This window comes from Dermochelys coriacea, chromosome 18, assembly GCF_009764565.3.
Source record: "Dermochelys coriacea isolate rDerCor1 chromosome 18, rDerCor1.pri.v4, whole genome shotgun sequence".
In the NCBI taxonomy this organism is placed as follows: Eukaryota; Metazoa; Chordata; order Testudines; family Dermochelyidae; genus Dermochelys; species Dermochelys coriacea.
This window is the reverse complement of record NC_050085.1, coordinates 16,918,265-16,944,445: the sequence shown is the minus strand read 5'-3', so window position 1 is coordinate 16,944,445 and position 26,181 is coordinate 16,918,265. Positions and strand designations below refer to the sequence as shown.

The following is a 26,181-nucleotide window of genomic DNA, read 5'->3' as shown; positions in this document are numbered from 1 at the left end:
GGCTGCCACAAAGGTCATCAATTAGTTTCAACTGCCATGGTTGTTTTTGCAAGGATACCTGTCCATTGGGAACAGAATTGAGATTAAAGAAACCCATTTCATGCAGGTCGAATAACCATCAGATGGTAACAACCTCCTGCCGCTAGTGAGGCTGGCTAGATTTGAACTGGTGATCCAGAGATGAAGGAATCTCTAGTCTACCCCCAAATCAATCTAGTTCCTGCCTATTCCTGGTCTTCCGCAGCCATTCAGTACCCAGCACTCATTCCCTCCCAAATTTCAGAGTAGCAGCCATGTTAGTCTGTATTCGCAAAAAGAAAAGGAGTACTTGTGGCACCTTAGAGACCAACACATTTGTATATTTGTTAAGATTATGCTCAAATAAATTTGTTAGTCTCTAAGGTGCCACAAGTACTCCTTTTCTTTTTCCCCTCCCAAATACTGCGTTAATATTATTCACCGATCTTTTGCACATACAGGGTCCATGAAGACAGGTTTCAGAATAGCAGCTGTGTTAGTCTATATCCAATCTTGCATCTGATGAAGTGAGCTGTAGCTCACGAAAGCTTATGCTCAAATAAATGTGTTAGTCTCTAAGGTGCCACAAGTCCTCCTTTTCTTTTTGAGGATCCATGAAGCCTCTGATTTTCTTTAAGACATTCACTGTGTTTCTCCAGTAAGAAAGATTTGTCCTGGGCTGGAGATGGATGAAAATTAGAAATAAATAATATTCACCCAGAGAGAGAAATAAAGATGTTGCGGGGATTTTAAATTTTAATAGCAACTTATTAACACTAACATGGCTATTTTGGTTTCCAACTAGAGGACAATGAGGGATTATAGTTTGCAATTACATCCCTGTCCCATTCAGTTACTTCAGACTTTAGTCAGTTCAGTAGATTGCTTAAGCAATAACCTCTCTTTTGAAACAAGAGGAAAAATCCTGTTCTTAAAAGGAGATTACATTTGTCAGTCTTGGTTAAATGATTAGTCAAAAGTCTTTCACCAGAAAAGTCAGGGAAACCCTCCCCCCCACCGCATTTCTGTGATTTGAAAAAATGCTTTTGTTTAAAATATAGGGTAAAGTTTTCAAAAAGGACCTCAATGACTTAGGCGCTAAATCCCATAGAAAGTCAATGAAACAGACTCCCAAGTGCTTAAGTCTCCTTTTCAAAAGTGATGTAGGAGTTGTCATTGAGGTGAAAATTGTATTCTTTCGCTTTTAACTTAACGGGTTTTTTTTTAATCCTAATAGGTCATTCAGTCTCTTCCTAAAGATCTTTGTATTTCTGAAAGAAGTACTAAAGAGAGCTAAATTCTGCTTTCAGATGCCATTGAACCAGCTCCCATTCGGCCCTAAATGTTCATAAATGACATTTGCCATGAATTGTCACTTGAAACTAAGCCCTTTTTAGAGGCAGGTGGTTAGAGATACGCTGCAGAACGATGGGTCCAGAATAAAAACGCCTGCAAGGATAGAAAATGTTTTTGCATTGCAATTTATGTGAACTAAAAATAGAGATTAAAACGGATTCTGTATTATTTCTGATATTAAAGAGGAATTCCCGTGATGAGTAACATGTTACAATACTGCATATCACACAAACATTCATCCATTTGACCATCGTGTTCCTTGTAATTTCTGCTAGTTAGTATTTATTGAGGGTGATACTTAGTCGAGACTAAATGCAAGATAAAATCTTTGGCACCAGTCTCAAGATGAATATACCCCCTTCTTCTGGTCTATCTTCTCAAGATACTCTGTCCACCTTCTGCTCTCACACCATAGCCCAGTGTCGGCTCCTTTGAGTCTCTCTCCAGCAAGCAAAAAGAAAAGGAGTACTTGTGGCAACTTAGAGACTAACCAATTTATTTGAGCATAAGCTTTTGTGAGCTACAGCTCACTTCACTGGATGCAGTCGGTGGAAAATACAGTGGGGAGATTTATATACACACACAGAGAACATGAAACAATGGGTTTTATCATACACACTGTAAGGAGAGTGATCACTTAAGATGAGCTATTACCAGCGGGGGGTGGGAGGGGAGGAGGAAAACCTTTTATGGTGGTAATCAAGGTGGGCCATTTCCAGCAGTTAATAATGTCCACATATCTATTCAGGGGACACCATCAGAGGGCCTAATCACATCAGCCACACTATCAGAGGCTCGTTCACCTGCGCATCTACCAATGTGATATATGCCATCATGTGCCAGCAATGCCCCTCTGCCATGTACATTGGTCAAACTGGACAGTCTACATAAAAGAATAAATGGACACAAATCAGACATCAAGAATTATAACATTCAAAAACCAGTTGGAGAACACTTCAATCTCTCCGGTCACTCGATTACAGACCTGAGTGTGGCTATCCTTCAACAAAAAAACGTCAAAAACAGACTCTAATGAGAGACTGCTGAATTGGAATTTGCAAACTGGATACAATTAACTTAGGCTTGACTAGAGACTGGGAGTGAATGAGTCATTACACAAAGTAAAACTATTTCCCCATGTTATTTCCCCCCCCCCAGCCCACCCCCCACTGTTCCTCAGATGTTCTTGTTAACTGCTGGAAATGGCCCACCTTGATCATCACCATAAAAGGTTTTCCTCCTTCCCCACCCCCCTTCCTGCTGGTAATAGCTCATCTTAAGTGATCACTCTCTCCTTACAGTGTGTATGATAAAACCCATTGTTTCATGTTCTCTGTGTGTGTGTATATATATATATATATATATATATCAATCTCCCTACTGTGTTTTCCACCGAATGCATCCGATTGAAGTGAGCTGTAGCTCACGAAAGCTTATTCTCAAATAAATTGGTTAGTCTCTAAGGTGCCACAAGTACTCCTTTTCTTTTTGCGAATACAGACTAACAAGGCTGCTACTCTGAATCCAGCAAGCAGACTCCCCCGGGCTTCCTATCTGCAGTCCACCTCCTATCCAGCTGGCTTCTGTCCTATCTCCACCCCAGAAGCCTGATATAGCCCCATGACCTGCCTTTATTAATTTTCTCCACCTTGGGAGGCAAGCTAAGTGTGTCACAGCTGAGGCTGGACCCATCTCCCCATGACAGCCCTCCATCTAGATGTCCAATCCTGCAAAGTGCTGAGCATCTTCCGGTGATTCCAGTGGGAAGTGAGGGCGCTTTACATCTTGTGGAATCGTGCCCCAAATGTGACAGCAAAAGTGCAGCACCAGCTTTGAAGGCAACACACTCTGCCACTGCTATAGCCACCCCTCAGCGTTCAAGTTTCTTTTTCTTTTTTTGTCCTATGTGGTGGAAGTGAAAAGATGTGGTGGGAATAGAGAGTCATACACTAAGCCAGACAAACAAACCAAGGATTTTAACTGCATTTCAGGATTCTCTGCATACTGTTCTTGGCACTAGATCAAAATGTTTCTTGTTCATTTCTTTCACAAATGTCTGAGGAAGGAGGATCATGTGTCAAATACGAAAACAAACCACTTCTGAAGCTGCTAGCCTGAACCTAAGGGCCACTGTCGATTATGCTCAGAGAAGAGGGAACTGCCATGACCCAGCAATACAGACTTATCCCTGAGCATCTGCACTCCCTCTCTGGCCCTCCCACACAGAGATTACCAACCTACCTGTTGATATAGCTCTGTCCTGACCTCTCTCCAACGTCAACATCATCTCCAGTATTTTGTCAATAAAAGTCTGGTAAGGAAATATCCAGATCCTCCCGCTCACAGGGCTATTAAAGGGGAGATGCAGAAACATCAGTGTTCTTTCATACATACTCCAGCTGCCCGCTGGTTTCGTACACTTGCACGGAGATGGTTTATTAGTGCTTTGCTGATCTACAGCACTTTCAAAGCCTGGATCTCGATGGGATTTACAAACATTAATGAATTAAGCCCCTGGGGAGCTAGCTCACTATTATCATCATCCCCTTCCCATACGACAGATGGAAAACCAAAGGAGAGAAATGACTTGTCCATAATTACACACTGAATCAGGTGCAGAACTGAGTGTGGACCTCTGAGGTAACTACTAGATCACAGTCCATCCTATGCAGTGATTTACTGCTGAATTTTTAAAAACATTTCTTCGCTCTGTACTGTTTGTCTGTTGGTTCTGGTCAGCCACTCAAGATTATTCCATAATTGGATAGGAAACAAACTCTGCTAACTCATTCAGTATGAACACACCATACCAGCATTAAATGACAAGGTATTTGTTATTTACAAGAGGGGCCCCACTGGCCAGGGCATATCTTAATTTTAGTTTAGAATTCAACCTTTGGGAGGAGGAAGTGTTTTCTCCCCTTCCCTAAATATGGTGCAAACAGTTCAAAGAGCATGTTCTTTGCAGCCATTTTGCATCCCAAAGCAGGTCACAATCCGTGAACATACACAGCATTCACTTCCCCTACCACAGCTAAGCAGCCACCTCTGGATCACAGCCACTATTTGTTTTATAACCTAGCGGGCCAGAAGGGCAATGCAAACATGTTTCCCCGTGTACACCACTGAGCCACTCTCTCATATTTGCTTTGATCGGGGAGAAATAGGGAAGGTAGAGGAGGCCTTAGTTCTTGCTTCCTCATGTTTAAGAAGACATAAGAACATGTGTGCATGGCCAGGACAGGGAAGCTGTGTGCACATGATTATATATAAAAAGATCATTTGAGATTAAGTTTTAATTTTTGCAAAACTCCCTTCTCAGAGACAAGTTTCGATGATTCAATGATTTAACACACACACACACACACACACACACACACAGAGGTGTATCCTGCATAAGTTTCAATTTTGCTGCCCAGCCAGAACTGTGAATGAACTCTGCTAAAGAAACACCTGGACTCTCCAGCTTGCAATGCTATTAGCAGGAAGATTTGTAATAATCATCGCTGTATCATCTGTGAAATCAAACCAGCTTTGGAAATTCTGAAGTGAGAGGATTTGGTTTAAGAATTAAAACAGATAGGATACAAATCTTATTCCATTTCTATGCATGGACCAAGTCCATAACCCATCAACTATCCCAGCATTAATGTCCAAACTCGCCCCTCACTGAGGTTTGAGACTTATCAGTAATTGAAAAATAGGAACCGTCTAAGCCTCTTCCCTCAGATTGGCCATTTCTAGCCACCCTCCAAGACCTTCTCCGGCCAGAGACATCCCACACCCTTTATATACTGGTTGGAGACAGTTAAACCCACAAATGTGCATAGCTCAGCAGTAATGACCCCAAATCATAATGCAAGGTTTCAGCCCCTGAACGGAGGGTGACACAGCATTAGAGCCATGCCTGACAACAAGAAGGGAGGGAGAGCACCATTTCATGGAGATCCCTTATAGGTCATCTAGGCCATTCGCTCCTCCTAAGAGCCATTTCTGGATTTGTTCCCTCTGATATAGTTTACTAAGATCCCAAAAGCATGGTCTGGCTAGAAACCTGGGACACGTCAGACAGGATCAGAGCCTAGTAGCTAGATATATTTATAGCATCCATCCATCTTGTGGCTTAGAAATTTGCAGATGGAAGAGACTGCTAAATCATGGACTCTTATAGTTCCACTTGACAGAGTTTAAACGTCTGGCTACCTAATCTAACCCACAGCTTAATCCAGACCTCTATTACTAGCCTTTAGAATGAAATCTGAACTGGAGGAGGTTTAGGGGAGAAAAAGATCTAGCGCTGTCAAGCGATTAATCACAATTAATCACACTGCTAGACAACAATAGAATATCATTTATTTAAATTTTTTGGATGTTTTCTACATTTTCAAATATATTTAATTACAAAACAGAATACAAAGTGTACAGTGCTCACTTTATTATTTTTATTACAACTATTTGCACTGTAAAAATGATCAACAAAAGAAATAAATATCTTGCAACGCCAGCTACAACAGTGCCATGCGAACCCGTGTCCTCACTTTCAGGTGACATTGTAATTAAGAAGTGGGCAGCATTATCTCCTATAAATGTAAACAAACTTGTTTCGCTTAACAATTGGCTGAACAAGAAGTAGGACTGATTGGACTTGTAGGCTCTAAAGTTTTACATTGTTTTATTTTTGAATGCAGGGGTTTTTGTACATAATTCTAAATTTGTAAGTTCAACTTTCATGATAAAGAGATTGCACTACAGTACTTGTATGAGGTAAATTGAGAAATACTATTTCTTTTGTTGATCATTTTTACAGTGCAAATATTTGTAATAAAAAATCATAAAATGAGCACTGTATACTTTGTATCCTGTGCTGAAATTGAAATAGATATATTTGAAAATGTAGAAAATATCCAAAAATATTTAACAAATTTCAATTGATATTCTATTCAAGAACAGTGCGATTAATTGCAATTAAGTTTTTTTTTTCATCAACAGCCCTAAAAATAACTTATTCTCAGCTGCCTCGCTCTGGTGGGAGACAGACTTTTGGGTGAGGGCGGGAATAGCCGCTTCCCCTTCAGAGCATGGACAAATGAGATGCACAATCCACCATCCGCATTAGCAGCAGCCTCTCAACTCCAGTGCTGCAAGGGAGGAGATGGAGACCACACAAGAGAATTCAGGTGATGACTCCGTGGCTTTTCAGTTGTCTTTGACATGGGGGTGGCGGGGTTCCCAGGCATGCCAAAAAAAAAAAAATCTATATTGCTGTCCTGCTTGCTAATCACCACTGCAATTCCCCGTATTACCAAACACACAATACCAGCAGAACGAACACCTTGGGGCTCTCTGGACTATTGATAGCTGCTGTAGGCGTCTATATGCCGGAGTATGAGTCCTCCTCTCCCTCCACCCCCTGACTCTCATCCTTTAGATCAAACCCTTTGCAAACCAAAAACAGAGCCTTCCTCTTTTTCCATCAAGCTACATAAATTGTCCGCACACTGTCCTAATTATAACTGCCCCACACAGGACTATTTCAAAAACACGTTTAATGATCCAGTCGCTGCTCTGTTTAAACATGCAGCACTAATTCAGCTAACATCTGGCACAATCGTAAAAATAAAAGTGAGGTTTGGGAAAAAAAAAACAACAGGAAACATACAAACAAACAGCTCAAGCGGCTGCCACATCACTTGATGGTTTCAGACACACCACAGCCTTTCCATCATGTTCTCATTTTATCTGTCCCATTCCACTTGATTTGTTTCTATAACCAATTTTTCCCTGACATCACACACGCTCTTTAGACACAAACACGCTTCACAGCCGCTTGGCAAGTCCTGTGGAATGATCTCCCCTCCTCTGGCCAATAGGCTCTATGGCCAGCAGGGACCACTCCGGTCATCGAATCTGATCTCCTGCAAAACACAGGCTGTAGAACTTCCCCGAAATAATTTCTGGAAGCAAAGGCCTCGATCCTATGATGAGCGCCATATGTGTGCTCACAAAGAACTCACTGCAGGGTGGGGATATACAGCAGCAGGGAAGGGGACATATCTGTTCACATGGAACCAACTGTCCATCGTGTTTCAAAAGGGTTTGTCCACACTGAAAAAAGACCTGAGGCAGCGAGCCTCAGAGCCCAGGTCAACTGACTCGGGCTCTTGGGGCTTACGCTATGGGGCTAAAAATACCTGGGTAGACGTCCAGGCTCAGGCTGAAACCCAACAAGGGGGGAGGTGCTCAGAGCCAAGGCTTCAGCCCACCCCCGAATGTCTACACTGCTATTTTTAGCCCAGGCGCCTAAGCCAGCGGACCCGGGGTCTGAGACTTGCTGTTGTGGGGTTTGTGTTTCCACTGTACATATACCCCAACCTTTACAAGGCCCCACAAAATATCACTCCAGTCTCCCTCTCATCTCTTAGGTCTCTCTTTCTCTCTCTCACACACACACTCTCCTCCGTCACCCTGTTAAGTCTCCTTCCCCCATTCCCATCCGTCTTTCCCTCCACTCCAGATGCTATCACCTACCCATTGAACACCTTCCCATCCGTTTGCCATGCCCTCACCTTCCCTGCATTCAAGACCCTTCTACAGACTTCTGCAATGCCCAAAGTAGATACACACGAGAGAATAAGGCTTTGACGGATGATAATCTCCACACTAAGGAACGGTGGCCTTTGCGAGGACAATCTTTGCAGCCAGAGTCCCACACCATCCATCACAGCAAGCCACATGCAGGAGAGGATGCATTCTAATTACAGACTGCAGGCAGTGGAACTTTCATGCCCTATCAGCCATGACCCGCTCCCACGCTGATCCCCAGAGAGGTGATTTAGGGGTGGTTTATTATTCCTCTCCCTGCTCCCCCCAGAAAAGTATGACAAGTGCTCGTCTTATTAACCCAGCAGGAGTGCAAACCCAAGAGGAAAGAAAATGCTGGCACTATGGCAGCCCCCGGCACTCCAGAATGCCCTTTGCATTATTGGTCAAATGGATGGTGAGCTGTGAAAGAAACCATGAAAAACCCTTTTTATGCAGGCAAAATTAAAGGAACAAAATGTCTCCATTTACAGATCCACTCGAATGCTTTTAAGTCCTTCTCATTCAGAAAAACAATGGCTAGCAAACCTGCTACAGAGCCCTAGAAGCAGGGAGAAAAATCTGAATAATCAGGCCTTTAAACACAACATGATCATCAGTGTTGTCATCGGTTCCTGCATGTGTGATGTCATCAATGTGCACAGCTGGAAAAATTATATATATTTATTTTGCAAGGCTCCTCTCTCATTTAGATTAAATCTTAATTACAGCCCAGCTGTTGCATTTAAAGTGACAGCTGCCTTTACCAAGGAAATTGAAAGCCTCTTTTCTGCACATAAACAGGCAATTCCAAATCCACCCTTATCAATAAATAAATAAAGTAGGGCTGGATTTTGTTGTGTTGTTGCTTCCATTCTGACAGACCCTGGCTATGAAATCGGCCTGGCGGATTCAATAGGTTAAGCTGGTTTTTATTCAATGCAGCCACCCTCGCACCCTGGGCTTTAAAACAGATGGGCAGGACATGTAAACTAGCCAGAATATTTCCAATGCACAGTTACAGCTGCATAAAAACCCTGACGACTTCTGTTGAATGCACCGCTCTGGGGTAAGATTTCAGAGGGGCAGACAGGAAATTAGGTGTGTAACTCCCATGATCTCCTCTTGATGTCAAACCAGGGGATATTTGGAACTGCTGCCAAAGAGAGGTGATGGCAATGTTTTTTGAGCTTGATTAAGTTGGAAGACTGGAAAAAACAATGCAGCACGTAGGCTTTTGTGCTTCAACCAACGGCTTCACAAAGCCCCGTGTACATTTTTAAAGGCTCTTTACACCAGTAAGGAAGGGGGCAAAGGGGAGGAATCATTTATGGCTGGGGGAATCACTGAAATTAGCAACAAAGCAAGCCAGGTATTGCTTTCATTGGAGTGTGTCCATTAAGAGGACCCCTGCATTCCAGAGCCACGTCACTTGGAGCTGCCCATTTCATTTATCTAGGGGAGTCAGCTCGGGATTGATTCTGGGAGAGACAATTTAGAATGTGCTTGGAAAGAAAAGGCTGATTATTGGCAGACAATAGCCACCCCTTACACTGGTCTGTGTTATTACTATCTCCCTATGGTGCAGCTCAGCTAATGTTAGCAGGAGTGCCAGTGTGGACCAGCTACCCATGTTCCAGACACCCTGCTGTCTAGGGTGGGCCCAGTGGATGGTCTAGCTGTCTGCTCCAGATAGGAGATAATACTGGTGTAGATGCTGCCCATTCATGACCTTTAAATCAGAAAGTCACAAACCTTTCCAAACCCGGGTATGGATGTCCTTACATAGGCACTAGGGTAGGTTGCCAAAGGCACAAGTGGCAATTAGGTTCTCCCATGGGCTTTCAACGGGAGTTAAGACCTAATTGCTATTTGTGTTTTTGAAAATCTGCCCCAGCAGCATCCTTTCATGCTAGTGCATCTCCTGGCTCCGTCGATCCCATGGCATCGGATGCATCCGATGAAGTGAGCTGTAGCTCACGAAAGCTTATGCTCAAATAAAATTTATTAGTCTCTAAGGTGCCACAAGTACTCCTTTTCTTGATCCCCTTTTTATAACACTGCTTTAGCGTGGCACTATTAGTAGATCACCTGTTGTAGTGGCTTGAGCATTCGCCTGCTAAACACAGGGTTGTGAGTTCAATCCTTGAGGGCGCCATTTAGAGATCCAGGGCAAAAATTGGGGATTGGTCCTGCTTTGAGCAGGGGGTTGGACTAGATGATCCTCTGAGGTCCCTTCCAACCCTGATATTCTATGAATATCTATGAAAAGAAAAGACCCAGAGGTCTGTGTTGATAGCAGAGGGACCTGAAGGGATGCTGAGCTAGTTAGTACTCTTAAGCTACAAGGAATCAAAACAGCCACTGTAATGAATACAGATCTGAAAGTCAACAGCTACCAGACCATTTTACTGCCCCTGCCACGCCCATACCAAGCCTCAGTCTGGCCTCGCAGGTCTCCAGCCCCTGTGAATAAGGCTCATAAGAGAAGACAAAAGGGTCCAGCCCAACCTTATCCACAGCTCTGCTCTGACAATCTGAGGTTCCAATAGACCAGTCTGTAGTGAAAGTCATTTTCCGGGCTGTTTCATATTCCATTGTACCCTTGTGATGCTAATGAAGTTATCTATGCGGCAGCAACCTTCATGCAGTCCCTTGACTGCTGACCCAGAAGGCTGCCTTTTTGCCGTGCGCCTTCCACGCGCATGCAAGAGGGTACGGAGCATGCTGCTTTCTCACCTAATCTGCAGGAGAGCTGTACGTGCTCAGCACAGTAAGACAAGGACGAGAATCAAAACCTTCTTTGTTTCCACCCAGATGACTAGAACAGTTACAACATACACAGTCTGACAAGTCAGCAGCAGTCGGGATCCTGAGTTTTACTCGAGATGAAGTGGGAGCACTCCTCTCCTAAAGCTCTGCTCATTAAAACAAAGAGTCCCACCCCTTTCCCCCCCAAAGATGTTTGAGTCATGTAGTTCTGGGGAACAAGGGGTAGGGATGCCAGGATGACCAAGGGAAAAATGCCACCTTCCATTGCCACAAGCCGGGCTTTAAAATAACCTACCAAGAGACAGAACAGTATCCATGAATCCTGACCCTAACAGAGCTTCACATAAATCAAGAGCATCCAGATTATGCTCCAGAGCTTCAGACTACTGCGATGCAGAAGAGAAAGAGCTATCAATCCCATTTTAGAGAGGTAAGAAAATACTTCGTTTTAAAGGAACAGAGAACACTGCCCACTCGCTCTGTGCGCACAACTCCTCCGTCAAGCTAGCCTTAGAAAGTCAGCCTGAAATGTTGCAACGACGCTGCTCTTTGCTCACCTCTGCAGCACCTTCTAACATCCTATGGCACTGGAAACAAAACAAGCTCTACTAAGCAGACAGGCGTAACCAATGAGCTAACTTGCTGGTGCTCAAGTTACTTCTGCGCTGTGGAGAGGGGCAAGGGGAGGAGCCAGGAAGGACCAACTGGGGGAGTGTTAGCATAGCAACCAACAGCTTTTTTAAAAGCAATGCTGTATTTTCCAGATGAGGTTGTCTCCTCAGACTTGTCATTGGGGTACATTACCTGCCTTAAAGATGCCCACTTGAAGCGATTAGTTGTGTAGTAAATGCAGAGCTTACTTCCCCCAATCTCAATAAGCCAAGCAATGCTACAAACTCGCACTTTTCCCCCCAGCTCACATGGGTTAGCTGAAATGAAACTTTATGATTACTAGGACATACTAGGCCAAGTACTTGGGGGGTTTCTGTTTGTTGCTAAACTGTAGAAAGGAAAAAAAAATCTGCATTTCCAGTTGTATTAATGTTTTTAAAAAGTCCCAAACCTTCTATCTTTAATACACAAGACTTTTGAAAAAAAAAAAAAAAATAATCCACTCTCTCAACAGTCAGCCTGATTTGCTATCCCTTTCTTCCTCTCCAGCACCCAGAAAGGCTTTTATTTCTGTAATTTGTCAATGAACCAGCCTGTAACTATGCAGGATCCATCACTATGGAGACCTGCAGTGTCTAACATTTATCCAGCAGGTCAGAATGCCCGCTGTTCATTTTCACTCTACTTAGAAGTAGTGGGGTCTGTGTGAAGAAGGTGGAAAGAAATATAGACTGAGAACCCTTTTCCAAAAACTGGTTACAACTGCCTGGTCTTTCAAACTTAGTGCATGTAATGGGGTGGGGACAAGTCTCACGTGGACTGAGAATTGTCAATGGAGCTACACTGGTGCAGATCAGATTGATGCCACAGTTATCTGAGCCACAAGTTTCAAGTGCCAACACTTCCCCACTCTAAAGTTATAGAGTTAAAATAAAACACCTGAATCCAAGAGGGAGAATCTGCAGTAGGATTCCTAGAAGTCAATGCAAAACTGAGGCAAGCATTCGATAAATAACCCTGCAAAGAAACACTGCCACAGCCTCTGTTTAAAATGCGTGCCACAGCAATTGCCAAACATGTGCACCTGATACACTGAGGCGCATTTCTTACGAACAACGCTGCAGCTGGAGGACAGGGGCATAATAATCAGACCCTCCCAAGCTATTCAAACAGGCAGTCTGTCTTGGCACAGAGAGCACTGAACGCAACTCAATTTGGGAAAAGCCGTTACCTGTTAGCAGCAAAGCAGGTGCATCTCCGCAGACGTGCCTAAGTATAGACAGTTTCTCTGGAGCAGAGCATACCAAAGGTCTGCCAGGAACATCCAAAAGCTTCCTTGCCACCCAGTAATGCGAGTCCGAACAGGCAGCTGGGAGGTTAAGATTCATGCTACATCCTTCCACTCCCCCTCCAAGATGTACTCCCACCCCCTCAAAGGCTACAGCTGGCACATCTAAACAGGTAGCTATTAAAATAGATCTGCCTTCTCAAGAGCTGCCAAAGGAGAAACTGACAGTATCTGGAGAGTCCAGGTTGGGGGCTAGAGGTGGGAAGGCATGAAAAGGGGTTTGTATTCCCAGAAAGATTAAACATTAAGTCTCCATGTTTGACTCAACAGGGAGAGGGTAAACTATGCACTGAGGATCCCACGTTCTTCCATTTGCTGTTATTTTAGTGCCCTGGAAGCCCGCAGTCTGCCTCCTCTCTGTACCAGCAGATTCAAGAAGCTGAATGGTGTGGAGATGGGGAGGAAGTGGGAGAAAGGTTTTCACAGAGAAACAGCTGCTGCAGTTTTGTTTCAGTTCTCAAAATGGCATTATTCTGGGCACATGCTGGTGCTGAATTGGAAACCAGCAGCATCCCCAGCCCCACACGTCAGTACAAAAAAGCCCCTTCCCTGTCTCCAAGAAAAGAGAAACTGGCCCACTTTGTTAAATGAAACCAGGTGGCAAGCTTCCCCAAACGGTCCAGGAATGCAGGAGACTTAAGATCGGTCCAGCCTCCCCACAGCTGGAGCAGCAAACTCCTTTGGGGTTTCTCCTTACACAAATTTGCTGCCTGAGCTGCTTAGCCTGGAGATCGGGTTTGGTGGGAAGAAAAATCCGAGCTGCAATTGCAGAGAAATCCCTGCTCTTCATTTACCCTCAACGGGGCTTAAAATACAGCACAAAGCCTCCCTCTTCCCCGGCTGTCATCTGGCACAGCCCCCCCGAGAGCTGTGACTTGCACTTAAAGGGACAGCTCTTACTAGCCCAGACTGCAGGTACATGCCATCCATTTGCCATTATCTTTGCTAGGTGCAGCACGCAGCCAGCCAAGTACAAGGCATTAGATTAGGAACCAAATTCTGTTGGGTATGCTCAAACAGGTATTATTGACATCACACAATGGCATTTTAGAAACTTCACTGGGGCATAATGGCAGACAGGGCTCAGGAGCCTTGGGTTCTACACCTATGTCTGCCACTGACTTGCTAGACATCCAGAACAAGTCACTTAACTCTTCTGTGCCTCAGTTTCTCTGCATAATGAGGTTAATGATCCCCCCCACCTTTGGGAAGTGCTTCTAATCTATAAGTGAAGAGCACTAAGTGTCCAATATTATTCTAGGAACACAAAATAAGATCCCTGCCACAAAGAGCTTACAATCTAAAGAGATGATGTAGAAACAAAAGGTTGGGGGAAACAGGATGCAGCAAGCAGCAGAGTGATAGAGCAGGGAAGTTTAGTGCACATCTTCCTAGCACTGGTTTTTGCTCAGAGGTTTGCTTGGGTTTTATTTATATTTTTAGGAATTTTCTAACCATTTTGTTCACATATCATTGCAAAGTGGGTAAAAATTATTATTCAGTTTTATTACAGAAGATCCTTGAGGCCCCCCACTGGAACTGCACCCCCATTTCACTAGGTCCCATATAAATATAGCAAGAGAGTCACCCCCACTATATAAACAGGGAAACTGAGGCACAAAGCATTTACACAATTGCCTGAGCTCACAAAACAAATCAGTGGCAGAACTGGGATGTAAATCCCAATTTTACCACGGTCAGTCCTGTACCATAGACTGTGCTCCCTCCCAGTTACACAGTAGGAAGATAGAAGGGTGGCCGTCACAGAATTCAAGCCAATGCGGCTGTGATGCTTTCATTGATGAGGAGCAGAAAGCTTTGCAAGGATTTTGAGAATGGAGTGAATAAGGGCCCTATTTTTTTAAAAAAATAAAAAAAAATACCAATATTTGGAAGTAGCTGTAATCTCATTCACTGAATGCAGATATCCAAAGGGATCATTGAAATGGACGACGATCCCTTTGGATCAGAGATAAGTGCTTAACAGGCAGAACAGAGAGGTGGTTACTCAAGCTGTGCATTTTAGTAGCAGATAAGAAAAGAGGATTTGTGCTTCACATTGGTCCTCAGCATCTCTCTGTTCATGCAACACTATCACATAAACACTACCCAAGCCTTGTGGTCAGAGAGACGCTGACATAAAATGACTGCAGGCCAATTAGCTCCCTCAAAACAAATGCCACTTGCTTTGTCCTTTCCTGTTCCTGCTGTAGCTCAGGCAAATTCACAAGTGGTTAGTAATTTTCAGTACACAAACATGCAGCACTGCAAACTAGGAATACAGCACATGGCTGCTCAGACTTATAGGCCTGGGGCATAATTCTGCTCTCACATCAGTCAGTGAGAATTCAGAGCAACTTAACTCCAATGCCTCCAGTGGGGTTACTCTTGATTGACACCAGTGCCAGCGATGTCTGAATCAAGGCCCACTCATCTAGGTTTCAGAGTAGCAGCCGTGTTAGTCTGTATTCGCAAAAAGAAAAGGAGTACCCTTGGCACCTTAGAGACTAACAAATTTATTAGAGCATAAGCTTTCGTGAGCTACAGCTCACTTCATCGGATGCATTTGGTGGAAAAAGCAGAGGAGAGATTTATATACACACACACAGAGAACATGAAACAATGGGTTTATCATACACACTGTAAGGAGAGTGATCACTTAAGATAAGCCATCACCAGCAGCAGGGGGGGGAAAGGAGGAAAACCTTTCATGGTGACAAGCAAGGTAGGCTAATTCCAGCAGTTAACAAGAGTATCAGAGGAACAGTGGGGGGTGGGGTGGGGGGGAGAAATAACATGGGGAAATAGTTTTACTTTGTGTAATGACTCATCCATTCCCAGTCTCTATTCAAGCCTAAGTTAATTGTATCCAGTTTGCAAATTAATTCCAATTCAGCAGTCTCTCGTTGGAGTCTGTTTTTGAAGCTTTTTTTGTTGAAGTATAGCCACTCTTAGGTCTGTGATCGAGTGACCAGAGAGATTGAAGCGTTCTCCAACTGGTTTTTGAATGTTATAATTCTTGACGTCTGATTTGTGTCCATTCATTCTTTTACGTAGAGACTGTCCAGTTTGGCCAATGTACATGGCAGAGGGGCATTGCTGGCACGATGGCATATATCACATTGGTAGATGCGCAGGTGAACGAGCCTCTGATAGTGTGGCTGATGTGATTAGGCCCTATGATGGTATCCCCTGAATAGATATGTGGACAGAGTTGGCAACGGGCTTTGTTGCAAGGATAGGTTCCTGGGTTAGTGGTTCTGTTGTGTGGTGTGTGGTTGCTGGTGAGTATTTGCTTCAGATTGGGGGGCTGTCTGTAAGCAAGGACTGGTCTGTCTCCCAAGATCTGTGAGAGTGATGGCTCGTCCTTCAGGATAGGTTGTAGATCCTTGATGATGCGTTGGAGAGGTTTTAGTTGGGGGCTGAAGGTGATGGCTAGTGGCGTTCTGTTGTTTTCTTTGTTGGGCCTGTCCTGTAGTAGGTGACTTCTGGGTACTCTTCTGGCTCTGTCAATCTGTTTCTTCACTTCAGCAGGTGGGTATTGTAGTTGTAGGAATGCATGATAGAGATCTTGTAGGTGTTTGTCTCTGTCTGAGGGGTTGGAGCAAATGCGGTTATATTGTAGCGCTTGGCTGTAGACAATGGATCGAGTGGTATGATCTGGATGAAAGCTAGAGGCATGTAGGTAGGAATAGCGGTCAGTAGGTTTCCGATATAGGGTGGTGGTTATGTGACCATCGCTTATTAGCACCGTAGTGTCCAGGAAGTGGATCTCTTGTATGGACTGGTCCAGGCTGAGGTTGATGGTGGGATGGAAATTGTTGAAATCATGGTGGAATTCCTCAAGAGCTTCTTTTCCATGGGTCCAGATGATGAAGATGTCATCAATGTAGCGCAAATAGAGTAGGGGCATTAGGGGACAAGAGCTGAGGAAGCGATGTTCTAAGTCAACCTGGACACTACGGTGCTAATAAGCGATGGTCACATAACCACCACCCTATATCGGAAACCTAGTGACCGCTATTCCTACCTATATGCCTCTAGCTTTCATCCAGATCATACCACTCGATCCATTGTCTACAGCCAAGCGCTACGATATAACCGCATTTGCTCCAACGCTTCAGACAGAGACAAACACCTACAAGATCTCTATCATGCATTCCTACAACTACAATACCCACCTGCTGAAGTGAAGAAACAGATTGACAGAGCCAGAAGAGTACCCAGAAGTCACCTACTACAGGACAGGCCCAACAAAGAAAACAACAGAACGCCACTAGCCATCACCTTCAGCCCCCAACTAAAACCTCTCCAACGCATCATCAAGGATCTACAACCTATCCTGAAGGACGAGCCATCACTCTCACAGATCTTGGGAGACAGGCCAGTCGTTGCTTATAGACAGCCCCCCAACCTGAAGCAAATACTCACCAGCAACCACACACCACACAACAGAACCACTAACCCAGGAACCTATCCTTGCAACAAAGCCCGTTGCCAACTCTGTCCACATATCTATTCAGGGGATACCATCATAGGGCCTAATCACATCAGCCACACTATCAGAGGCTCGTTCACCTGCGCATCTACCAATGTGATATATGCCATCATGTGCCAGCAATGCCCCTCTGCCATGTACATTGGCCAAACTGGACAGTCTCTACGTAAAAGAATGAATGGACACAAATCAGACGTCAAGAATTATAACATTCAAAAACCAGTTGGAGAACACTTCAATCTCTCTGGTCACTCGATCACAGACCTAAGAGTGGCTATACTTCAACAAAAAAGCTTCAAAAACAGACTCCAACGAGAGACTGCTGAATTGGAATTAATTTGCAAACTGGATACAATTAACTTAGGCTTGAATAGAGACTGGGAATGGATGAGTCATTACACAAAGTAAAACTATTTCCCCATGTTATTTCTCCCCCCCACCCCACCCCCCACTGTCCCTCTGATATTCTTGTTAACTGCTGGAATTAGCCTACCTTGCTTGTCACCATGAAAGGTTTTCCTCCTTCCCCCCCCTGCTGCTGGTGTTGGCTTATCTTAAGTGATCACTCTCCTTACAGTGTGTATGATAAACCCATTGTTTCATGTTTTCTGTGTGTGTGTGTATATAAATCTCTCCTCTGCTTTTTCCACCAAATGCATCCGATGAAGTGAGCTGTAGCTCACGAAAGCTTATGCTCTAATAAATTTGTTAGTCTCTAAGGTGCCACGGGTACTCCTTTTCTTTTCACTCATCTAGGAACCACAGTAGAGTAGCAAGGTGCCAAACCACTAACTATTACAGCATGTTTACTTGTGAAGGGGAGGACAAAGGGCTAGTGCTGAGCCTGGTGGTGTTCCACTGACTTCAGTTGGATTCTGTCCAGGAAGAAGGACACAATAGTGGTTCCCAATCACTAGCACAGCTGCAAATACAGGCATCTCAAGCATTTAGGATCAGTTCCTTGAGTTTCCCTGCCACTTCCTCACCGATAAGGTTCTGATGGATCCCACTCACCTTTAAATATATTTAATCTTTGCCAAAAAAACCTCAAAACAAACCCAAAATTTTAAATGCTACCTTCTGTTTGTTTTGGGGGCTCAGCACCTCTTAAAAAAAAACACCACAGGCCATTAAACAGACAATAGAATCGTTATGGTGAAGTGACACCCATTGGCCTACTTACTATCTGGTTCTCTTGCTGTGGGTGCAAACAGAAGCCTGAGATCCTTCTGACTGACAGCTATCTTCCACTCATCACATCTGATTTCTTTAAGGGCTTTCTCTGAAGCTGTGTAGGTGGCCTCCAGATGTCATGCTGCTGGGAGCCTATGCTGACCCTTCAGTGTGCTACTCACTACTTTCTAGTTATCCACTCTGGACAGTGCCGTGGAAGATGATCTGGTTTCATTTTTAAAAACAAATGCAGATATTTCCATTTTCTTTTCTGGACAACTTTACAGATAGGGAGTTGAACTCTGATGAATCTCAGCATTTGTTATAAATCCCTTCCATTTGATACCTTGTACCTTCCTGAGGCACTTGCTTCAGAAGGTGATGAGATGTCAATTGGTACCTTTGGGGGAGTTCCACCTTTCATATCCATATGTTAAAGGTGGAAATAATACTTAAGTTGAAGATTTGTAGTTTGGTCTTTAAGTTGTAGATTTTTGACGACCAAGTCTTGTGTAAACTGGTAAATGCAGCTGCTGCCTTGCCAATTTGTGACATTATTGATGGGATGAAAAAGCAGGGCACCTTTCCTCCAGGTTGGGGGTTGAACTATAAGGCAACCATCTAGCCTCAATAAGACAAGCTGTAGAAACACCAGCTAGCCATTCCTGCAGATCACTAGGAGGAAAAACACAAAAAACCAACAAACTTACTTATTGAAGATGAAAGCTAAAATTCTCACATAATTGCTTGACAGCAGGAGCTGATTTTTCATCAAGGGCCAATCATCATGAGATTCATGCTGAAATCATGCAACTGACAACACTGCAAGCATTCGCACTGCAACTGGCACTAATTAGCGCTCTTGTTGGCAGTTTCAGCAGAGATCTACTGACTGAACAGGGTGTGGAGTCTGAAATCCTTTCCGAACCCCCAGAGGCTGTTCTTCCAGGGAATGGGGAGTTTCACACCATCTTATATTTGTCCCAAGGATGTCACCAAGGCTAGCAAAATGGCACCTTTCCCCCAATGCTAAACCTCACAGAGGCCGTGAGAGCTGCACTCTGTGCGCTAAGTCCCTACATGGCACTTTAAAATGAGGAAGGACACCAGCCTTAGGAGGCCTCTAAAATAGATCCCCAAGCTCCAATAAAGGACTGAAGCACCCATCAATGAGCATGGAGAGAAATTGGATTCCTATGCTACTGTGGCGCCCTCTTGTCAAAAATGCTGCTCCACAGCCCAGTTACATTTGGGTTGAGGTGAGACAAAAAACAACAGACAGAGGGAAGTAAATAATGCAACTTCGCCTCCTGAAGAAACATCTCTGCAGGGCGGAAGGAGGGAAGCAGTGGGGTCTAGCCAACAGAGTGGGAAGCAGGAGTCAGGAGACTGGGGTTCTATTTCTGGTGTGCGTGTGCGCGCGCGCAGTCCAGGGGGTGAGCCAGAGACGCACACTGTGTGACAGAGAGAAAAGCAGAGACATTGTTTTCCCTATTCTCAAAGTTCTTTGTTAGAAGAAAATGTCTCTTCTGCAATTCTTTAGCGCTGTCATATGACATTCCCCGATACAGCCATGAACTCATCATGAAATCATGGCACTTAGCCTCTCTCAGGCTAATCCTGTTCACACGAGAGGCCTCTCTAGACCTTAGCTTCTCCATCTGTAAAATGGGGACAACACTCCCATAGCTGAGCTGCCTGGGGAGCCTCTGGTGAAAAGTGCTAAAAGTAAGGCCTTTGCCAGAGGTAGATGATAAGTTATTTGACCCAAGCAGGCTGTTGAGCCGTTAGCAAGTCTCAGCATTAACTTCTAGGTTAAGCTCAGGTCACACGTTTACACACCAGTTTCCTTGCCTTCAGTAAGGATTTAGGCCCTGAAGCAGCAAAGCGCTAAGCACATGCTTACATCCCATTGAAAATTCATCGACTCCCAAGACCAGAAGGGCCCATTGTGATCATCTCATCAGACGTCCTGTGTCACAAGGCCATAGAACTTCCCTGAAATAATTCCCAAAGCAGATCTGTTCAAAAAACCATCCAGCCTTGACTGAAAAATGGTCTTTGATGGAAAACCCACCACTACCCTTGGGAAGTTCTTCCAATGGTTAATAGGTCTGAACATTAAAGATTTACTCTTCCTTTCTCATGGCGCCCAATGCTCCCTCTCTACCCAGCACAAACACATGTGTCGCTCTAACAGTTAGTGCATGGGAGACTTTACATTCTAGCTATTAGCATTATGAATGGGGCATGAGCTCCCCTTGAAGGGCCATCTCCTCTGGCTTTTATCCACTTCCTTTATCCTCAAGCTGGCTCCCCATTTTGGGCTTGCTGTCTGGTCTTCTCATCACCTCCAAAGCTTTACACCACCCCTCTTGACTTTCATCTCTGCCCCTCTCCCTCCACAGACTTCCGGCTTTTCACCCAAACTTCTGCTCTTTTAGGATTTCACACCTACTCCCATTGAATTAAATGGATCCAGGATTGGAGCCTTTATCATCTCCCCCACTTGCTTTCAAAGTCAAAACCAACCTCCATCCCGTTCCTCCTCCAGCACAGCTCTTCTGCCACATCGTCAGGGAACAAACGTTTTCACGCTGCTCCATACCAGTATTTGGGGCTTAGCGTCACCTGTTGTAAAACCACTTCGCACATCTCTGGTGCCAAAAATAATAATTATACCCACACGTAACAGAACCATTCATTGTGATTTAAATATGTTTACTGTGGGCGGGAGGAGGGAGCCTGTGATTAACATGCCAATCGTTTGCCACATAATAATTAGCAAATTACATTCAGAATTATCTAAAAATCCTCAAGCATACAACAACTGATTTTGCAAGGCTTCTCTCGCAATCTCTCATATCCAAATGCAGCCCTGGCATAGCCTCCTGACCTGTCTATTTTACACAGGGGACATAAGAGGCACCCACGAAAAATATGAATTGGCTTCTGATCAAGAACCATTTATGGCCAAAGGCTGGTGTTATAGTCATGACTATATTTGGGATTCAGCAACGAGAATCTGCAAGAGTCCAAACCTCATCCATGAATCAAATCCACAAGCATTGCACTTCACTAAGCTAAACCCAGGTGGAGATATGACACTCAACTGAATACAATTTCTCCACAGCCATGGTTTGGAGTAGACCAAATCTATTGAGCTTCAGGAAATACCTCAAGCCCCATTTATTTGTTCAGGGGGAAGGGCAGGGCAGGGCAGGGCAGGAGACTTGGGGTGTGTGTGAAAGGTGGGGACACTATATTCCAGGGTTGATAATGATTTAAATAAATAAATAATTGGATTTTTTTAAATTTAAATAGGATTTTTGAGGGGAAAAAACTAGCTAAAAATAGTTTTAATTAAGATACTTTATAGTTCAAAGATATCTCATCATAGAATAGGGATTATAAATTCTAATTCTATAGTATGAGACAATATATTCATGTAACGTTTAAGAAAAGTTTTGTAAAGGAGTTCCAATAGCTCATGGATTAGAATTAGGGATTCAATTTTATGGGGTTCCAGGGGCTTCTGTATAGATTATTTAGGTTAATCTTTCTATCTACCCAATGGGACTCAGTGCTCAGTCTAGAAGATACCATCGGAGATGTTTAGTTTTCCAGTTCTCGAACTGTGGATTTAGGTCTCCAGAGATAACATGCTTGTTAACAGCAAAAATGGTGGATTTTTTGTTTTGTTTTTTTTTTAAAAAGTTTGCTGTTTTTTTTTAAATATTTCATTTAACTATTTTAAACAATTTTAACAAAAACAAACCTGATTTTTAAAAAACTTGAATGTTTAACTAACTTCAAAAATTCAGATGCTTGTTTTGTTAAAATATTATATGTTTGCTGTTGAAGAAAAAAATCCAGAATACATAACATTTTTGTTGTAGTTAAATAAAACAATTTAAATGTCTGTCTGGTGATGTTCTCCTCCTAATACAGCATGGCAAGAAAATCCTCCAAATACTAACGATTAACCTGTTGAATTGGAGATAGGTCACCTCCCAGTGACTTCATAAATATCTGCCCCAATTACCTTTGGTAAGTGAAATAACCAAACAATCAATCATTTTCTGACATAACTGTAAAACTAATCTGAAAAAAGTTTTCAAAATAAATCACTTTAAAAACGTATAGTGTACCTTCTAAAAATGAACCCTACATCTCTAGGTTGTGAAGAATATGTTTTTTAACAACCAAAAAGAATGCACTTATGTAGAAATCCATGATTAAATCGAGTCTTCCTGACTAGTGATTTAAATCAAATCCACCCTGCTATATTCTTTTTGGTTCAACATGGGGTGAGATCTGCTGCTGATCTGCTGTTTTTTAATGAATTGTATTTTTAAATCAAAGTGCCTCATGCACAAGGTAGGTGCTTTAATAGCTAAATAAAAATCAAAGCAGTTACCACGCAAAGTGCTCACACAGTGGGCCTGCAGAGGAGGTCGGCTCATCACAAACAGCACTAACCGAGAAGTGAAAGGTTCCATATCTCATTGCCAAGCCATCAATCCCCACACCACCAGCCTGAAGCAGACCATTAGTTTATGCTTTATACCTCATCAATGACCGGGATGTTTTTCCTACACCATTAGAATTTCTGTTTGGCTTACATTTTGCAAATTGGCATCCACAAGAAAATTGCAGAAGCTCAAGCCTGGCACAGAACAAACGAGACAGAGAGAGGATGATGAAAGAAAAGGAGTACTTGTGGCACCTTAGAGACTAACAAATTTATTTGAGCATAAGCTTTCATGAGCTACAGCTCACTTCATCGGATGCAAAGAGAGGATGATGTTTCTGTAGGTTAAATATCAGTCAGCTTGGAACAAAGCCAAGTCTCAGATGACAGACTATACCCAGTAGCAAGCTTTTAAAAATGCTACAGCTGCCTCCCTTAAAAAAGAACAAGGACAGAGCTTTTCCATGTCACTTGTAAGCACTTTGGCTTGTTCACATGCCCTATACCTCATCTGCTCTTAGACCACATTTAACTATAAGTAACAAAGAGAACAGAGGGAATTATTCACATGCCTTTGCTCAAGGATCAGCATCTCCCCATTTCATTATGCATAATTGTTTTGTATAGAGCAGCAACATCCTGAAATACTGGAATGTTCAGAGAGAAGATAGTAAAATTAACTCAACCGTCGCTATGTGTAAAGGCAGCAAACGCTGAATGCATCTCACTGTTGTGATCAACACCTGTCCTTGACAAATGCCATCCCATTGATCCTTTGCTTAAACTGAATTTCACATCCATCTTTCGCTGGCTTTATTCTAGTCTAAAGCAGCTATGCAGGAAAGGAGACCTTGTCTGACTCTTCAAATATATGGAAGGGGAGCTGCAATGACGAGATAATGACTTAACATCCCTCCCTTCACCTTGATAAAGACATTGCTCTGGGGTTATCTAAGTGCTATCAGGTTTGCTACTATTCAGTAACCTTACCATGCAAGCCTCTCTCAGAAATTTGACCCCTGCTTTGAAGTTCCCCCCCAAACCAGCAAATAGTCTCTGAGCAGGTCCCAAATGTGGGAGAGGTTGGCAAAGTTAAGACACCAACTAGATTGTTTAAAAGTTGGGGTGTGTGTGTTATGGTAGAGCCTAGAAGTTCCAACAGAGTTCAGAGCCCATTGTGCCAGGTGCTGTACAAACACATAGTAAGAGACAGTCCCTGTCCCAAAGGGACTTCAATCTGATCAGACAAAGGGGTACATCTACACTGCAATCAGGGTGTGTAATTCCAACACATGTAGCAGAGCTGTGTGAGCAAACCACAGCTTGACTACTATCAGCCCACAAGCTAGCTAGATTAAAAATAACTCAGGTATGTCTATCCATGCTGCAATTACTCACACGCACATACTGCAGCATAGAAATACCCAAAGAGTGAGCAAAAGGAAGCTTTTTTTAAAAATCTCCATTTTACAGATGGGAAACTAAGACACAAGGAAGATCAAGCAACTGGCCCTAAGGAGTTGATAGCTGTGCCAGAAATTGAACCAGGTCTCCCAAGTCACAGTCCAGTGCCTTCACCGCCAGGGCATCCTACCACTTGATTTTTGAGCCAAGTTAACGAAGAGGGAGAGAATGAACTCAAGTGAATAGAAAGAAGAGTACAGTGGTGAATGATGATACATCATCAAAAACAGCTGGCGTACAACTTGCTCCGTGGTCCACCAAAACTAGCCACTCTGTGCTGAATGGAATCTCCCATTTCAGTGACAAGGGATTCAGGGCTCTCCTCATAATACACGAGAGCCATCCAGACCCATCTTCTGTTCTTCCTGCATCCCTAAAACAGCTGGTTGTTGGGGTGTTTGGCAAGCACCCCTTTCAGCAGGGTGTTGGTTCCACCTTTTATCCTTTTACTGCTATGAAGCACTGTGTAAACTGATGAAGAAGATGCGCCAGAACTGCAACCTCAGGTACAAACCCCTGCAAATTTCAGGGTTGTCACATTTGAATCTCTAGGTCTGAGCCACCTCCACTTCATGGCTGTGCTTAGAGATCAGATCCAAAAACCAGAAGTTCCATTTCCCAGAGTGGATGTGGCTGAAATCTCAAGTGTGATTAGTTGTTCCCAGGAGATGTTTTTCCCCCATTTTGGAGGTGAAGTCACATGAAGACAGCTTGTGACATTTCAGGGTTCTGATTTCACAGCTGTGATTCAGCCTCAAGCCTGAACTGTCACCTAATCTGATCCTAGCTGCAGGCTCCTGATGATTGGCAGGGGAAGAAAGTGTTTCCAGAGTGAGATCTCAAGTGCACAGGCTCATTCCAGACCAGTTTGATGGATGAGTTCTACAGCCTGTGAAAATGAACCTTTATCATGGAAATGTTGCTAAAGCAGTAAGTGGAGCAGCAGGCGCCATGATGTTACATTGTCTATCTGGAGCAAGGAGGGAGCATGGTACTTTTATAAGTCAGCTCAATACTGAACTGATTTTTTTTTTTTTAAAGTTGCATAATAGTCAGTCACTTGAGTAAATGCTCGTGCTGCCCTCCAGTCAGTTACACACACACACACACACACACTCTCTCTCTCTCCCCTCCTCTCTTCCCCTTCCCCTCCCCCGCCCCCCCATATCAAGAAACCCCTCTCTTTTACCCCGGTCAACCAAAAATAAGCAGCTCTGGTTTCCCACTATAGAAATGCCCTTCCCTGCCCCTATTAGAGGCTAACACAGCCCCAGTTAATGTCTGCTTGAAATTGAGGTTTACAAGATACCGACAGTCTAACCCTGTAGAACAACTAATCCTCCCAACTGGCTTCTGCTGGATACAGGAACTTTCTGGCTGTAAAAAGGTGGGGGTCAGTATTCAGCTGCTCTCTGAAGAATTAAGAGCTATTAGAAGTCCAGGTGGGTCCTTTGATAGACCTTTCCTTTATTCCACCTCCCCTCTTCCCCAAAACAATTACTCATAAGCATGTTGCATGTCTTTCTGGCCTTTGGTGGACAGTCTTCCCTCCAAGCACAAGGAACCCATATTGTCTGTTCCAGAAATGTGTTTTAATCACAGAATCACAGAACTGGAAGGTCATCTAGTCCAGTCCCATGCACAGGTGGCAGGACTAATTATCTGGATCTAATGACATCTAATAATTTGCAGGTTGCAGCCTAGAACCTTAAAAGGCTCCATCACTGAAGCTGATCAAACCCAGCTCTGTCAGTACGAGATTTCAGTGCCACAAAAAACAAGTCTCCAAAACAGGTTGCTTTAGAGGCAACTCATTATCTGGCAGGACCAGAAATGATTCGGATTTCTCCTCATTTGGTATACAGTTCTCTCATGCTGGGAGGATGA

The 26,181-nt window shown here is 43.7% G+C and overlaps 1 protein-coding gene across 11 annotated transcripts in view; it reads right to left on the bottom strand.

The window, feature by feature from the left end:
- The window catches only part of MIB2 (MIB E3 ubiquitin protein ligase 2), a 101,447-nt gene that overhangs the window by 67,724 nt on the left and 7,542 nt on the right, over positions 1-26,181 (bottom strand). For 2 of the 11 annotated variants that reach the window (XM_043499856.1, XM_043499858.1), the window contains exon 2: positions 22,889-23,025. The exons of 4 other annotated variants lie outside the window; for them this stretch is intronic. The gene's annotated coding sequence lies outside the window, so the exon portion shown is untranslated. Of the gene's footprint in view, positions 1-3,615; positions 3,723-12,568; positions 13,526-22,888; positions 23,026-26,181 lie in introns of those variants that run through there. 5 more of the 11 variants (XM_043499855.1, XM_038376579.2, XM_043499857.1 and 2 more) reach the window with 4 other exon arrangements.